General features: G+C 42.6%; 1 pseudogene; it reads right to left on the reverse strand.

The window, feature by feature from the left end:
• Nucleotides 1-16,253: 16,253 nt before the first annotated feature.
• Nucleotides 16,254-17,060, reverse strand: LOC146425625 (endogenous retroviral envelope protein HEMO-like; annotated as a pseudogene).

Below are 17,060 nucleotides of genomic sequence, written 5' to 3' on the forward strand. Positions count from 1 at the left end.
CTTCCCCAAGTGGCAGTGTTCAGCCTTCCAGTTCTTTAGCTAATTGATCTCCAAATATTGTGGGGCTATTTTTGAATCCTTGTGGCAATACAGTCCATGTAAGTTGGCTTTTTCTCCCTGTTTTGGGGTTTTCCCATTCAAAGGCAAAAATTTCCTGACTGCTTTCAGCTAATGGCAGACAAAAGAAAGCGTCTTTTAAATCTAAAACTGAAAACCACACCCAGACACTTTGCAATTTTGTAAGCAAGGTGTAAGGGTTAGACACTAAAAGATGTAGTGTCTTTGTTATTGCATTTATTGCCCTCAGGTCCTGTACTAATCTGTAACTTCCGTTTGGCTTTTGCACTGGTAGAATTGGGGTATTGTAGGCAGACCTACATTCTCTCAGCAACCCTTGATCAATAAATTTAGCAATTATTGGTTCTATTCCTACCCGTGCTTCATGCCTTAGTGGATATTGTTTTACTGATACTGGCTGCACTCCTTCCAGCAGTTCAATAACCACTGGGGAAGCCTGTTTTGATCTTCTTGGAATTTTGACATCCCATACCAAGGGGATCACTTGATCTGTTATTTCACTATCTATGGGTATTTCCTCTTTTTCAGGGATATTTGCTCGGCTTAAAGCCATAATTAATTTTTCCTCAGGGACCTGTAGTCTCATTCCTTGTTCTGTGAATTCTATTTTTGCTTCTAACCAAGTTAGTAGATCTCTGCCTAATAGGGGTTTTGGTGAATTTGGAAGATATAAAAATTGGTGTATTCCCATTTTCTTGCCTAGTGTAAATTTTAAAGGTCTCAAAAAGTAGGCATTTTCAGTTTTCCCTGTGGCTCTGATAACTTGGATGTAATTACTGCTTATAGGACTCAAAGTTTGATTCAGGACTGAGAATGTGGCTCCAGTATCCACCAAAAACTCCACCTCCTGTTCCCCTAGCTTAATTTAAACCAGCAAGTCTGCTAGGGAGGGACCTGCCAGTCCCCGTCATTCTGGATATAGCTGTGCTATAGTCACTGATTCTGGCGGTGCTGGTGATTGTGTCTTCACAATCGCAGCACGGTTAGGACAATTCCGCTTCCAATGCCTGAACTCCCCGCAGAACAGGCACTGGTTACGGCCTGGGTGTTGCTGTCTTTGCCCCCTAGGTAGAGGCCTTCTCCCTCCCCTGGGGGCACCCGGTTCCTCAGCCTGTGCCACTGCCACAATGACGGCCTGTTTTCTGTTCTTATATACTTCCCATGCTTCTGCTAAGAGTTTCTCTAAGTCCCGGCTATCTGGTCCCTCAATCTTTTGCAACTTTCTGTGTATATCTGGTGCTGACTGACCCATCAATAAAGATATTAATTGTTGTTGCCCAGCTTCAGAGGCTGGGTCCAGTGTAGTGTGTTTTCTCATATTATTTCTCAGTCTTTATATAAATGAGCCTGGGGACTCAGTGGTTTCCTGGTGAATATTGAATAATAAGGACCAGTTGATGGTTTTAGGAATGGCATTTAGCAGTCCCCAATGTACTAATTTCCTGTATCTAACCAAAAATGGATACATTTGTGTATCATTCGCATCCCACTATTGGGATAATGGCTGCAAGTTCCCCACACCCCTTTCTTAACGACTGTCCTTGTCACCTATTGTCCTGCCTTCCCTACTCCATGTGGTCCTAGCCACGCCCCCAGTTTTCGCTATTGGTTCCTATACCCTAACCCCACGTGGCCCTGGCCACTCCCTCGGGTTTCCCCTATTAGTTCCTGTACTCCTGACTCCGCCCCTGTACCTCCCCTTTACCCAGAGGTCACTGGGCCTGTGTGCTGTCCCTACCCCTCTCTGTTGCCCTATAAAACCCCTTACCCTCCGCCATCTTGCTGTCTATGCTCCACGTGTGTTTATGCTCCACATGTGGCTGTGCATGTGAGGCCTTCGCCCTCGAGGCATCTCTGCCTCGGGGAGGTCGTTGGCCTCTGCTGCACCATGCGAATAAACATCTTCCATGGACACAACGCATAGACCCTCCTCGCCTCCTTTATCACCGCCGGTTGTAGAAGCAGACAAACCAGAGCTAGCCTTATAGCTCCCCAGACGGTGAGAGCGCAGTGTCCAGCCCTGGGACAGAGAGTTTAGAGCACTGAGGCGCTGAACCGGGCTGGGTAGAAAAGCTCTAGGGTAAAGTCTGCTGCAACATCCTTTAAACCGCAACATCCCACTGCGGATTTGAAATAGGAAAGATGTTATCTACATTCCCATGTAATATTCCAGTAGCTATCTGTCCCTGCACATGTGTTCTTGCTGCAGATACTACTGCTGCCTTTTCTGTTTCAGTTAATTCTGATAGCATTAAATCTATGTCCTCCCAATCAATATCTTGATTTCTAACAATTAATTCAAACCTCTTTGCCACGTTTTCAGGGTCTTCTCTATACAGCCTGGCTGCCTCCCTCCAGGTATCTAAATCCAAAGCTGTAAATGGTGTTTTAACTTTTGTTATTCCCCCATCTGGCCCTACCACTTGTCTGAGTGGTGCTATCAGCTTCTCTTTTACAAGGGCCTTGCTTCTAGTTCTGGATGATATTCCTGAGCTAGCTTCACTTGTCCCTTCATCCTCATTATCCTCCAGGGATGTTGAGGACCTGCGGGATGTTGCCCCTGATGTTAGGGTGTCACCATTGCAGTTCATCAACTCCTGGGTTTCTAAGGGATCCTGGTCTCTCTCAGCTTTGAGCTTTAAACACCGCTGTACGATGCTGCAAGATGAACAGCACCTTATCATGCAGCTTTTCCCTTTTGCCTCTTTTTCCAATACAAGGACCATCGAGTCCTGAGGTGCTAAATTAAGACCACATTGTTTCTGCCATTCTGGTTTACGTCTTAAAGTGAAAAAGCAATCAGCGTAAGAGGTCTCATCCCATTTGTTTGCCCTCCTTAAAAATAACATTAGTTGTAGTAGGGTGTTATAGTTTAAAGTTCCATTTTCTGGCAACTTTTCACCGTCATCTAATTTGTACAGTGGCCACCACTGGTTACAATATTTAATTAGGGTGCACTTCTTCATAGTCCCTCTGGGGATCCCTCCTAGTTGTTTCCAATGTGCTAACACACATCCCAACGGACTTTTTTGGGTTATTTCCTTGCTTTCTGATGATCCCATTGCCTCCTTTTGTCTATTCTCCCTCTCTTCTTCCTTACACACACTTTCCTGCACATCTCCTCTGACTTTTCCTCTCAAAACCCCTCAGATCCGGGGAACCAGCCACAAAGTCACACTACTCTCTGCCACTTCTCCCCTTATTCTATTCCTTCAATTACAAGCACACAAAACTCCAGTTTCCACACTAAACATAGGATTTCAAAAGGAAAATCATATGGAGCTATATTAGAAAGGTGTAGGGGGTCTGGGTGTTCTCAATTCAGTAACTAAAATCTTTCCCCTCCAATAATACAATCTGCCCTCCTCCAGATACTCCAAACCAATGGTTTATATGTGATTTATACTCATTCACTCTTTGCCAGTCGCTTCGCTTTTCTCTGGCCGTTTCTGTCGCCAGAGAACAGAACCGCAGATAGAGCTCCACTGTCACTTCGTGTCGGAGACACGTCTCATTTATTCACACTCACACAGTAACAAAATAACGATAGACAGAACAAAAATCGCAGTATGATGGTCCAGTACAGTGGGGTCCAACCCCAGGGGTCCAACCCTTTAAAGGTACCTTTCACTGTAGCATGGTCCAACCCCGGGGGTCCAACCCCTTGCCCAGGACTAACTTTGGGAGACCCAGTCTCAACCCACCCTCAGGGGCTAGTACCCTGCACCTGCAGGCATTTCTGTTTTATTTTAAAAGTAGCAAATACCTTAATTTGGTGCAGATGGTCCTTGGTCTACCCCCGCCGTGAGCCAAAGGACAGCTGAGCTCCCACTTGAGAATTCAGGGTCGCAACTGGGGGGTCTGCTTACCTCTGGATCTGGCAGCCGAGCAGAGTTAGGGTCCCATCTGGGGTGTGTCACGGTCCACTCATAAGCAGACGCGTGATGGTTCATACCAGCTACGATCTCAGAGTGCAAAAAGAAAACACAAAATGCAACAGGTCAAGGGAGTTAAATTTCAATTCAAGGGGGAACTTTATTAATTTGGCCTGTAAAGCGGCCTGCGATAGAGAGAGAAAGAGAGAAAATTGGGAAAAGATGGGGAGGAAAGGGAAGGAAAGGGGACTATAGCTACCACCATGGGTCCACAGACGTCCGGTGTCCCTGGAGTCCCGTTCAGTTGGCGTTCCTTGGCCTCTGCAAAGATCGATGTGATCTTTCGGTGGGGAAGATCTTCGGAGTTCAGTCACTCCAGAGCTGTCTTTTATGCTAGTCCATACACCTGGTCCCTCCTTGCCACCCGCCTTTGCTCCCCCTTAATTCTTGTGGAGATATGCCAAACTCCACTTGACAGGATCAAGGGAGGAGTGTCCGAGGCATGGTCGGCGGGTTTTTCACAATGGGTGTCAGGGCAACGGGTGCAAAGCCTTCGTCACATACCTGCTTTGGCAGGCACAAGGCCTTTGTTCTGTATCAACTCAGGCAGGTGCAAAGTCTTCGTTCTGAACCACCTTAGGCAGGTACAAAGCATTCGCTCTGTATCAGCTTTGGGTAGGCACAAAGCATTCGTTCCGTACCACCTTAGGCAGGCACAAAGCATTCGCTCCGCACCAGCTTTAGGTAAGTACAAAGCATTGTCTGCGTGAGTCCTGCACCTGTAATTTCTGATGAGAAATGTTGAGACAGAACTCGATTCTTGGATCGACCCTTACAGGGTGCCAATTTGATTCGCCCCAATCGAGCCCGGAGACACTTCAGAGACCAAGTCAGAGAAGTGGGTATTTGCTTTATTTGATGCACCGGGTGTGTGGGGAATTCTCTCCGCCAAACACACACACCAGTACCTCCAAAGACACAGTGTTATAGGTAAAATTTATGAATATTCATTAAATTCTCTAGGATAGGAGTGGTTATACAAATCATTTCTCGGAAGTAATTAATATCATTAGCATGTGCACCACGCATTCTCTGTATATCCTGGTGGTCTTTGGAGACCCCCAAAGACCCCTCCAGGACGAACATCCTAGTAGTCTTCATCACAATGCACTTTTCACCTTTCCCTCTGGAGCATGCGTGGTCCTTCATGGGATGATTCAGCGGTTTCTTGTGCTGGCTTCAAATGGATTCTTGTCCCTCTTATCTTCATAAGATTAAGGGAATCCTGTTTTTATTTACATCTCAGCTGATAAGACACCAGGCCAGAGCTGTTATCTACATTCACTCCTCTCTGAGAAGCTTTCAGCTACAGTTTGAATTAGAGCTCAGCCTTCAGCCCTGGACAGGCGCTGTGCTGGTGGAAGGGGGCAAAAGATCAAAGAAATAAGGATGGTTGAAGTGCAAATAGATTTGGGTTATCTATTTGACCACTTCTTTCTCACCCAGCAAGGGTGAGTGTTGAAAAATTGTAGTCCAATGGCTAGTCCTGCAAGCAGTGGCCCACCAACAGCAAGGAGAAACAGCGAGGAAGGCTCAGCAGTAGCAGCAAGTCCCCTTAGCAGAAGTCCAGCACCAAAACCCATAGTCATCAACCCTCCAAAGCAGGCAAAAACGGACCCACTCCCAGCTAAGAAACTGCCAAAAACCACACCAATTCTCCCCCTCCCCCAGAACCATTCCAATAGTATGCCAAGGCACTGACTACATATTTTGTCTTTTAAATCAACATCCATTCACCATCTCTATGAAAACAAATGGGAGGAAAATTCCCTAAAGAGAAAGCAAAACCTAACTCCCAACACACGTGCATCTGGAAATGCTGATCTAATTGCATATGATAGAGCCTAAAGTTTGCCTAGGAAAAATAATGTAGATAAAGAATATACTCAGGATTTCCCTATATATCTATCTTGGTCATTTACAATAAAACTTATTTTGTATATAAATAAAAGTAGATAAATACACGATTGACAAAAATCCACTATTTATTTATAAACGGTTTGCTTTAAAAGTGAAATTTAGAAAAATAAAACAAAACTGGAAAATTACCAAATTGCTTTAGATGTTAAATGTGTCAGAGCTATGAATTTTAAGAGTCCCCTTCAAAAAGCAGTTATAACTCTAGTACAAAATGGGGAAACAATAAAAACCGTCAACCTCCTGACAAGAATAGCACCAAATAATCTGTGTTTCCTCTTTTTCAGGAATCATTAGTTTTCATGCTTACCTTTTATACTACCTCTGCCTCCTGCTGACCACTTAGCCTTTATATTTCATCAATGTTGTTTACAACAATTAAGACATAGGGTGAAAACTAGATATAGTTTCATTGCAAATATTGTTCAATTAGGAAACTATATATAAGGTTCCTGTTAAAAATGAAAAAATTCATGCACAATATATTTTAAAGAAAAAGGTAGATAAGTAGATAAAGGATTTTTAATCCATTCTAATGTCACACATGAATAATGTCTTTATAGTATTTGAGTAATATTTTCAGTCTATTTGTAGCTGTTCATAATCAGTAAATAAATCCTACTGGAAAAATTAATATGTGAAGCAAAAAAAAACCCCAAGCGTGAGTAAAAAAGTGTACCATTAAAATAACTTCTAAGAGGAATATCTATGCTTGGACTCCCAAAAAATAAAAGGCATTTACTTTAATTATTAATTTATTAATGTTAAACAGCATTATAAATGAAATATACATAAACACTATGATACAAATAAAAATTGATTTTATAAAAATAAATTATCAGTACACATTGTTAAATATATACATCCTCTCCTGAGTTATATGGGTCAGGTAAGGAGTAAAGTTAGACCCCTGGACTTTAGTAAAGCAAACTTTCAGCTCTTCAAGGAGCTAGTCAAGAGGATCCCTTGGGAAACTGCCCTCAGGGACAAGGGAGCAGAACAGAGCTGGCAGATTTTTAAGGACATCTTCCATAGACCACAAGAGCTAGCAACCCCCAGGAGCAAGAAATTGGGCAAGGAAGGCAAGAGACCACAAGAGAAGGCAATGAGTTGGGAGCTGATGGTCAAACTAAAGGGCAAGAAGCAAATGCACAGGCAATGGAAGCAAGGACAGGTGACCTGGGAAGAGTATAGGGATGTAGTCTGGTTGTGTAGGGATGGAGTGAGGAAAGCCAAGGCGAAGCTGGAACTGAACCTGGCAAGGGACGCAAAGAATCACAGGAAGGGCCTCTACAAGTACATTAACCAGAAAAGGAAGGTCAAAGAAGGCATACTCCTGCTGATAAACAATGCTGGCAAACTGGTAACTATGGATGAGGAGAAGGCTTAGGTACTCAACAAATTTTTTGCCTCAGTCTTCAATGGCAACCTCTCTTCCCACACCTCTCGAGTGGATGGACAGCAGGATGGGGACTGGGGGAGCAATGTCCCTCCCACTGTAAGTAAAAATCAGGTTCATGACCACCTGAGGAATCTGAAAGTACAGAAGTCAATGGGGCCTGATGAGATGCATACCAGAGTCCTGAGGGAATGTGCTGCTGTAGTTGCCAAGCCACTCTCCATGATACTGAAAAAGTCACAGTAGTCAGGTGAAGTCCCAGGTGGCTGAAAAAAGGGAAATATTGTACCCATCTTTAAAAAGGGTAGAAAGGAGGACCCTGGGAACTACTGACCTGCCAGCCTCACCTCTGTGCCTGGGAAGATCCCAGAACAGATCCTCCTAGAAGCTATGCTAAAGCACATAGAGGACAGGGAAGCAACTTGAGACAACCATCACAGCTTCACCAAGGGCAAGTACTGCCTGACCAACCTTGTGGCATTCTATGATGGAGTGACTACATCAGTGGATAAGGGAAGGGCAATAGATGTCATTTATCTGGACTTGTGTAAAGCCTTTGACATGGTCCCCCACAACATCCTTCTCTCTAAATCAGAGAGAGATGGATTTGATGTGTGGACTGTTTGGTGGATAAGGAATTGGTTGGATGGTCACATCCAGATGGTAGTGGTCAATGACTCAGAGTCCCAATGGACATCAGTGACAAGTGGTGTCCCTCAGGGGTCTGTATTGGGACCAGGGCTATTCAATGTCTTCATTAATGACATAGACAAAGGGATCGAGTGCACCCTGTGGTGGTGCATTCCCCCCTCCTCCTTTCATGGCTCCAGTGTGATCTGAGAAATGCTTGTTAGGCCTCAGCCTTAAAAACAGCACCTGGGCTTAGCTCTTCCTGAGCTTATCAGAAACACCATCTTGCTCCCAGGAAATGCTGTTGTCTAACGAACTCCTGTTTTCCTTGTGAACAACCTTGGAAAATATTTTTCTTGCCTGAATGGCATAATATTCCTGTTATCACACTTTCAAAGAAAGTGCAGACCCAAACTGTGGCCAGGATGAAACATTATTATGACTAAAGCCCACTCTCTTTGCGACCCTATAAACAGTGATCTAAAGTGAGATCCTTTTGAGCTCTCCTGTAACCGCAGCAGGCTGTGACCAGCAATCTCCCTCTTAGGGGGATGCCCCTCAGAGCCAGCAAACTCTCAAGTTTGCTATACTTTGAGGCTCACTGAACAACCCTGTGTCCTGGGCTGATAATCTCACTCCTCAAGGCCTGATCCTTCTCCCATCGGGAGATGCAAAGGCATCCAAAGTGAATACTTCACTGACTTGTGAGGGGAATTTTTCACAGGTACCTTGCATGCACTGATTGTTTCTGTCTGTGCATGCACCTGCGCATATGGTTTAGCAAATTTGTGAGAAATGCTGCTTTCTTAGATGTTTAAGTACCTTAGATATCTAAGAAAGTTAAGCCTGTAAGCTCGTGACATTACTTAACCTTACTTACATGCTGCTGAGTGTTGTTCTTTTGCTAAGTTGCTAGGTTAAGTTATAGTTATAAACTTACTTAAATGCTGCTGTTCTTTGGTTAAGTTGTTAAACGTAAGTTATAAGCTAAGTGTTGCTAAGTGTTGTTCTGTTAAGTTGCTAAGTATAACTTAGGTTAAATGCTATTAAGTGTTATTCTTCTGTTAAATTGTTACAGTTATAATTAAGGCTTAAGTTATAACTTAAATTAGGTATAAGTTAAGTGCCATTCCTTTGTTAAATTATTAGGCTTAAGGTATAAGTTAAGTTAAAGCACTGATAAGTTTGAGTGTTGTTAAGCTTTTAGGCTGCATTCCTTTTTATCCTTGCCCTCACTGTCTTTTGTCAAATGCACCCACACCCACCCACCCACCCACACTCCCCTCACTCCCCTAGATAGTTCTTGGTTCATTTCTGTTTTGATTGCCTGGATTTTGTTTGGTTTTGTTGTTACTTGTTTTCCCTTGTTGTGCCTTAACTGTCCCGTAAGTAGTAGAGTGAATCTTGCTAGTGAATTCGTAGTGCTTTGTCGCTTATTATTAAATCTGACTTTTGCTTATACCCTTGCCAGTGATTTTTTAAGCAATCTCAAACACTCTTTTGTAACAATTTGGCTAATAATATCACTGACTACTTACAAAGGCATGGAAAGTCTAAGCCCTACGTTCTCAAACAAATGGGCTCAGGATAATTGGCATGACCAGGAAGCTGAGAAAAAACATTTAAAAGTTGCCAGATACCGTTCGAAGAATGGGAAACAAAGAAATTATTTGCAAAATTCTAGGCAGCTGTCTAGAAGCTGCCTGCCAATATTAAAAAATAACATTAAAGAGAAACAAGAACTGAAAACTGAACTGGAAATTAGGAAGGTAACCGAGTTATTGCTGTCCCTGCAAATAGAATAGCTGATGAGACAGTTACAGGAGGAACAGAAAGGGAAACAAAAGCTAGTAGAAAAAGTTGAGCTAATGCTCATGCAGGCTTCAAAACCTCCTCGGGGTGGACAGGGAAATTATACCCAAAAAACAACCCTGTTTAATCTGAATCAGATGGGTAATTTACAAAAGTGCTATAGCCATAAGCCAGGTGAAACTGAAACTGATTATTTGTGGCGTGTTTGTTTAACTGCAGCAGACCAAATCCTATTGAACAGTGAAGAGGCCAGTGGGTTTTGGGTTCCTGATGTTATCTTCTGGTCCCTATCTCCCACATGATCACCCATTTGATAACAAGCAGGGTGGCATAGGGGCTGCTGGAATGTGAGACTCTGAGCTTTTGCCCCCCTTCCACAGCGCCTGTCCAAGCTGAGGGCTGAACTCTTGATTCAAATTCAAATTGTAGGTAACAGCTCTGGCCTGATGGCTTATCAGCTAAGCATGCATTTGAAACCAGCACAGAAACCTTCACCCTGGAGGGATCTTTGGGGGTCTCCAAAGATCACCACGACATATTAATGACTTCCAAGAATTTATTTGTATAACCACTCCTATCCTGAAGAATGTAATGAATATTCATGAATTTTACCTATAACACTGTGTCTTTGGGGGTACTGAGGTGTGTGTGTGTGTTTGTTGGAAACAATTCCCACACACCCGGTGCATCGAATAAAGCAAATACCCACTTCTCTGACTTGGTCTCTGAAGTGTCTCTAGGCTCAATTGGGGTGAATCAAATGGACGTGCAGGAGTGTCTTGGTTTGAAAGAGGTGTCTGCCAAGGAAGGCGGGAACATACCTTGGAAGGGAGACTATGACCCCCCTCTTCCCTCTGAATTGTTTTAACTTTGAAATTAAAGGCCTTTCAGGCAAAGACATGGGAAAAAGAATAACAGTTCTTTACTAGTATGTATAACAAGGCAAGCGAACAACAACAACGGCAGAAACAACAAACAAAACTCCACCTTCAAGAGTCCAACTGCAGAAGGATTCTCTGATGGTCCAGGCAAGGTGTTCAATTGCCTAATGCCCCCTGTCTCCACAACAGTTATTCCAAAAGCCCACCTGAGTCCTCTTCGGTCTTTGAAATAGCCATTCTGGAGGAAATCTATGCCCAGAATACATGGGGCCTCTGGACCAGTCACGATGGGATGTTTCTGCCACTCCTTCCCAGTCAAGCTCACCTCAGCTTCCAACAGGGTCAACTGCTGTGATCCCCCCATCACCCCAGCAATAGAAATGGGTTCTGCCACCACATGTCCCAATGGCAATAGGGTACACTGCGCACCTCTATCAACCAACACTTCACATTTTTGTGGCTCTGATATGCCAGGCCATTGGATCCACACTGTCCAAAAGACATGGTTTTCCCATGCCTCTACCTGGCTGGAGGCAGGGCCCCTCTAGCCCTGGTTATCATTCCCTCCCTGGGTGTACAGTCTGGGGGTTCCTTCAAGGGGATCTGACATATCATCTTCCCTTCTGTTGTACCTAGCAGTTCTGCCACAGGAAGCTGAGGCTACTGTCACTGTAGTGGAACTCCCTCAGTTAGTGGTTTCGTCCTTGAGTTTACACACCCGTGCTGCCAGGACAGAAGTGGGTTTTCCATCCCACCTTCTCATGTCTTCCCCATGGTCACACAGGAAGAACCACAGGCTAGCTCGTGGGGTGTACCCTCCCTCCCTAGCTGGGGGACGTCGGGTTCTGGTGTTGGGGCCTGCGACTTGCACTTGTGCCACACTGTTCTTCCTCACCTCCTCCATCACTTCCTCCCTAATCTCCTCTTTGAGGTTCCTAACCACCACAGAGACATGGGCCTGCATCGGGCCATCACACTTGCGTAATACCTGAGCTTCTTGGCTAGAGAACCCACTGTCTCTCAGTTGTCATCGGCATTAATCCTTAATTCTTCATCTGAGCTCTCCCATGCTATTACAAAAGCTGCCTGCATCCAAGCCATGCACGAGCATCCACCGATTGATGCTCGTATTACTGCAGGGGTGGACTGTAATATGTTAAATCCACTAAGGGGGCCCCTGCTGTACTCAAGTCCTACCTTATCACAAAACAAGATTAAATCAGAAAGAGATGCAGCCTTTAATGCACAATTGGTCAGAAGTGGGGCAGCAGCCTTAAACCCTAGGGAAATCCCCACCTGGGCAGCATTAATGCATAATATAATAAATCATGCCTGAGATATAGGATGGAATGATCTCCCCAGCGATACCAAACACACTGGCCATAATGTCAGACAAACTAACTATTCACAGGGACCAGGACTTACAGATCATCTGCCTAGAAGTCAGAGGTAGAAAGAGTTATATAATAATGAATTTGTCATAAGGAAATCTCCAAGCTGCACTTCACAAACAGTCTATTAGTGCTATAGGGAACCAAATTGATGCATTTCTGAAACAAGATGACAATAATCAGGGAGAAAAAACTCTGAACATAAAGACACCAACACCAGTACCAGCATCAGCTCCCAGGAGGAATACTAACCTTTTCCTTCCCAAAAGCAGGAATCAAAAAGTGAATAAAATCAGGATGGCATCTGGGTCTGCCAGTCCAGCAAGTAGAAGCTTATCAATGGATAGATAACAATGTCTCATATATTTTGATTAGAGTTGGTCCTTGTTGTCAATTAACTAAATTTCTAATAGATACAGGAGCACAAATTTCAATATTAACACAGCACGATGCCAAAAAGCTGGGTGTGCAACTTGGACAGCAAAGAGTTAAAATCACTGGAGTAAATAGAGCCGGTGCTGTGTGTAAAACTGCTAAAGTTTATTTATGGCTACTGGGGGAGTAATGCATGTCTGCTTTGCAATTAAAGACAACAATGAAAATATTCTGGGCTTTGATGTTTTGAATGGTCAAACCTGTTGTCTGACAGACGGCAGTGTGTAGCCCTTTGGTTCTAATATCAACTCCTACCCAGTTGAGAATTCAGAATTTATACTGCATGTGCTCCACGCAGCACCTACGCTCCCCAATTCAAAAGCTACTAATGTATCACAATACCCAATCCCTGCTGCAGCACGAAAAGGAGTTTCTGAGACTATAGCTGATTTGGAGAAACAACAAATCATCTCCCGAGCGCATTCCTCGTATTATTGACTGCTATGTCCAGTGAAAAAGCTGTCTGGGCAGTGGTGTTTTACAGTTCATTACCAACATTTAAATGCCAACACAGACCCACTGACAGCTGTAGTCGCTGATATTATAAATTTAACAGCTACACCACAGGACAACCTGTTATGGTAAAATTAGCACAAATTGGAACTATGCCTATGACTCTAACTAAACCTCATAGTCCACTTGCTTGGGATGTTACTGATAATAGTGGTACTGATTTAGGGGACTAGAAGTTAGATAATAATTTACTAGGGCCTGCTTGCTAAAACAATGTATACCGCTTGCTTAATATCTTTTGCGCTTGCCAAGCAGAAAGGGAGGATGCAAAAGGAATGCAAGACCATTGATGGGGGTGAAGCAACCATGACCGGATATCCTGTTTTCGGACCCTGAAACCAGCACTAGTCAGCTTTAAGGTTTGGACTTGGACCAGGAACTCAGGGAGTATGTGCAAGGAGGTAGGGTGAAGAGTTCAACCCGAGGAATACTCCTTACTTCATCCCCCAGAGACCCCCGGGACCCCTGCTCGCTACAACCAGGTGGCACTGCGCAAGCGCAAGCATATTTAAATGAACTTTGAACTCATTATAATACAAAGCGGGGATAGATAATGAATATGTATAGAGGCATTGTGTAACTTCATGCATATGTAATCTGTAACCTAATATAAACCAAGTGAAGTGCTGCTGTTGGCGCGCATGCCTTTGGAGGAACTATCCCCCATGCGCCCCAGTGCTGGAATAAACATATCTACATTACAACTCTAAGGTTGTGAAGTTTTTCCACGTATGAGTACAAAACACAGCATTAGTGCACAGTGGATTTTCCCTTCTTTTTAATGGGTTAACCTGTCTGGGCAACACCCACTCCCACAACCCTCTGCTGAGACCTGTTTTATTTTTACTTTTCAGAAAATAATACTGGAAATTATGCCAGCACATCTCTGCTAAAGATGAAGTTCTTCTCCTCACGTTGATAAGTTAGAAGATTCTGCATAGTGAGACCTTTCAGTGTCATCATCAATAATGTGTGTTAGTAATTATTTAAGCTTCCATCTCAGGCTTTCCCAGAAGCCAGTAAAGATGCATTTAATTGAGATGCATTCTCTATTTGTCCTTAACAGCTAAACAGCAGCAAAGATCAATTACTGATTTAAAACCAGAGAAATACCAAGGTTTCATTTGAATTTAAAACTGAAGACTCCTTCATATTAATAGTATAACCTTCAATTAAGGGTGACATGAGAAATTAAAAAGAAATTGTTGAACTGCTTCTCCTTAAATGTGAGTCTCCTTATTTAAATTTTTAAGCCTACTAGTAGATGTTGGAAATTAAATATTACAGTACTTTACACACACACAAAAAATGCATGCAATATGCATCTAAGACTCCCTGTAGTAAAAAAAAAAAAAGTTTGGATTAATTTTGTCATAATTCCTTATTTAATTATGGAAAACAAATTTGTGCTTTCATTTAAACATTCTTGGAGTTTTCAAGTGGGACCAACATATTCTAAACCCATATAAATTATTAAACCAGTTTAAACTTATACTTTTTCTTTTTATACATTCTGTATGACTATGTGCCTAGTCTAGAATAAGTAGTCAGCAAAAACTACTCCCATCCTGGAATAGTTTCTCCATAAATAGAAAGAATTCTAATTTGTTTGTTCTCAAGAATTGCCAAGAGGCCCCCAGAAAAATTTAAAAAAAAAATGAGTTTCAGTGCAGCCTCCTGAAGATATATGATTACAGTTATAGTCTTGAAGTTGTGTAAGATGCTCTTCTAAATATATACTCTTGTTTAAATAGATTTAGTCAGGTGAGTACTATGGAAACGTCTTTCTGTTGTAATATCCAGATTGTGATGTTGGGCTTTAAAGTCGTATACTATCAAAATTGTTTTTAACAATCTTGAGAAGAGTTAATACAATATATTTTATTTTCCATTTTTCCTCCTCTTTAGCACATTATCTCTCCAGGGAAACCTTATTGCAGCCTTTCAATACTTAAAAGGGGCTTATAAGAAAAACTGAGAGAGACTTTTTATCAGGGCCTGTAGTGACAGGAAAAGGGGCAGAAGTTTTAATTTGGAAAAGGGTAAATTTAGATTGGACATAAGGAAGAAATTCTTTACGATGAGGGTGGTGAGACACTGGAACATGTTGCCCAGAAAAGTTGTGATGCCTGATCCCTGGAAGTGTTCAGGGCCAGGTTGGACGGGGCTTTGAGCAACATGGAATAGTGGAAGGTGACCCTGCCCATGGCAGGGGAGTGAAAATAAATTATCTGTAAAGGTTGCTTCAAACCCAAACTATTCTATGATTATATAATTCATTAATTATCCTGAGAATCTTACAAGCTTCTGTATTCTCTTTGATAGGTATGTTCATTTGGTGATCTCTGATCATTAGGCTGAATATTTCAGAGAGGAAGAAAATGAGTCTATGAAAAATGCGATTCTTTGATGCCTTTGATGAAGAGATGCTTCATGGAGTCAGTATGATACAGAGCATGGGTGTAATCATTAACTACAGGCTGGCATTAAGACGTCATGTGCCAGCTGTGGTCAGTTCTACTTTTTTTTAATGTGTTTTTTGGGTTTGGACTTCTGAATGATGAAAATACCAAGAATGCAGGCCTTCTTATACTCTGATCTAGTAACTACAAGGCATGGGTTTATAATATCACAGTTTTACTATCATTACCTATGCTGTAAACTATACTAGTCACTGTGTACAGACTAGGCTGATGCTTTATCAGCTGGTGAAAATAACAGGCAGACACAGCAGTATACGAGAAAAAAGGGTATTACCTTGGTTTTAATAGGATCCCAGGTGCCCCCTCGTCGAAGGTGGAATCACGCCAAGGAGCACACCCATGTACAATGCATATACAATTTTATGGACCTTACAAATTAGCATATCTACCTAAAATCCCCCAATAAGAAACTTAACAAATGAAGTAATTGTCCCCCTATTCTAATTATCCACCCCCTAAATGAGGCTACAATCTAGTTTACAAAAACATGTTCCAGAGAGGAGGCCCCATCCAAGGTTGGAGCCTCTAGTTCTGAGATAGTAGGGATGTTTCATCTTCCCCAAAGAACTCCAAACTAGGCTAAATATCAGAGTACAAGGGTTATAGACATGTAGGGCTAAGGTACAGGGAGTGAAAATTACAGGGAATGAGAAAGGGTATAAAATGTATAAAAAGGGTATAAAAAGAGTATAAAGAGAAAGGACAAAAAACCATCAGGCATCATTTCACCCCTTTTTAGAGACTAACAACACTTTACCTTGTCTAGTCTCTAAACTACACTACCTACAGCACCGGCTTGTGCAACCAGCTATAGCAAAAATAATAACTACAAGAACAACTATTATAAATGTTTCCTTTACCTAGGCCCAGTCTGGTAACCATGAAGTGAGGGCGTGGAAGATATGGTCAAATTTCAAGGTGTAATTTTTTGTACCCACTTCATATAGAATTTGAGTCTCCTTCCAAATGTCTTCCAAATCCCCTCTAATTCTTCCATCCTGGTCCACAAAGGAACAACAGCTGCGATTAATAATATCACATACCCCTTCATGAGTGCTGAGTAGGAATTTGAGAGCTATCCTGTACTGTGTCATCTCCCTTGACAGGCCGTGGACCTAATTCTGAGAAGCTATAAGTGCATTAGCAGTATGTTTTTCAATACTTTCAATAACACTTGAGATGTTCACGACTGCTCTTTCCAGTTCGATTATTCCATAAGAGGGAAGAAGAGCTCTCACTATACTGTGGAAAAGTGTGGGATGTTCAATGAGGGGATTAAGAGTTCTTTTCCCCCTCCTATGCAGTTTTTCAATTTGGTCAAATATTGTTCTATTTGGGATTACAGCCCTGAGGGCACAGGCCTAATCTTTATCTACAGGTAGAATCTTCCAGGCCTTAGCATTACATATCCAATACACCCCCATCCCAAGTGGAAGAGCCAAACTCCATCCCAGCAACCTCATTTTTGTCACAGATCTTGGGTTGAGTATTTCCCTGAAGTTGGTCTTATGACAATATGATGGAAGAACAGCCGTCCCTGTAGCATTCATGAGCACGCAGCAAACTGTATAGTTCTCACGGTCCAT

The sequence above is a fragment of the Lichenostomus cassidix genome, chromosome W (assembly GCF_008360975.1).
Source record: "Lichenostomus cassidix isolate B80296 chromosome W, HeHo_3.0, whole genome shotgun sequence".
In the NCBI taxonomy this organism is placed as follows: Eukaryota; Metazoa; Chordata; class Aves; order Passeriformes; family Meliphagidae; genus Lichenostomus; species Lichenostomus cassidix.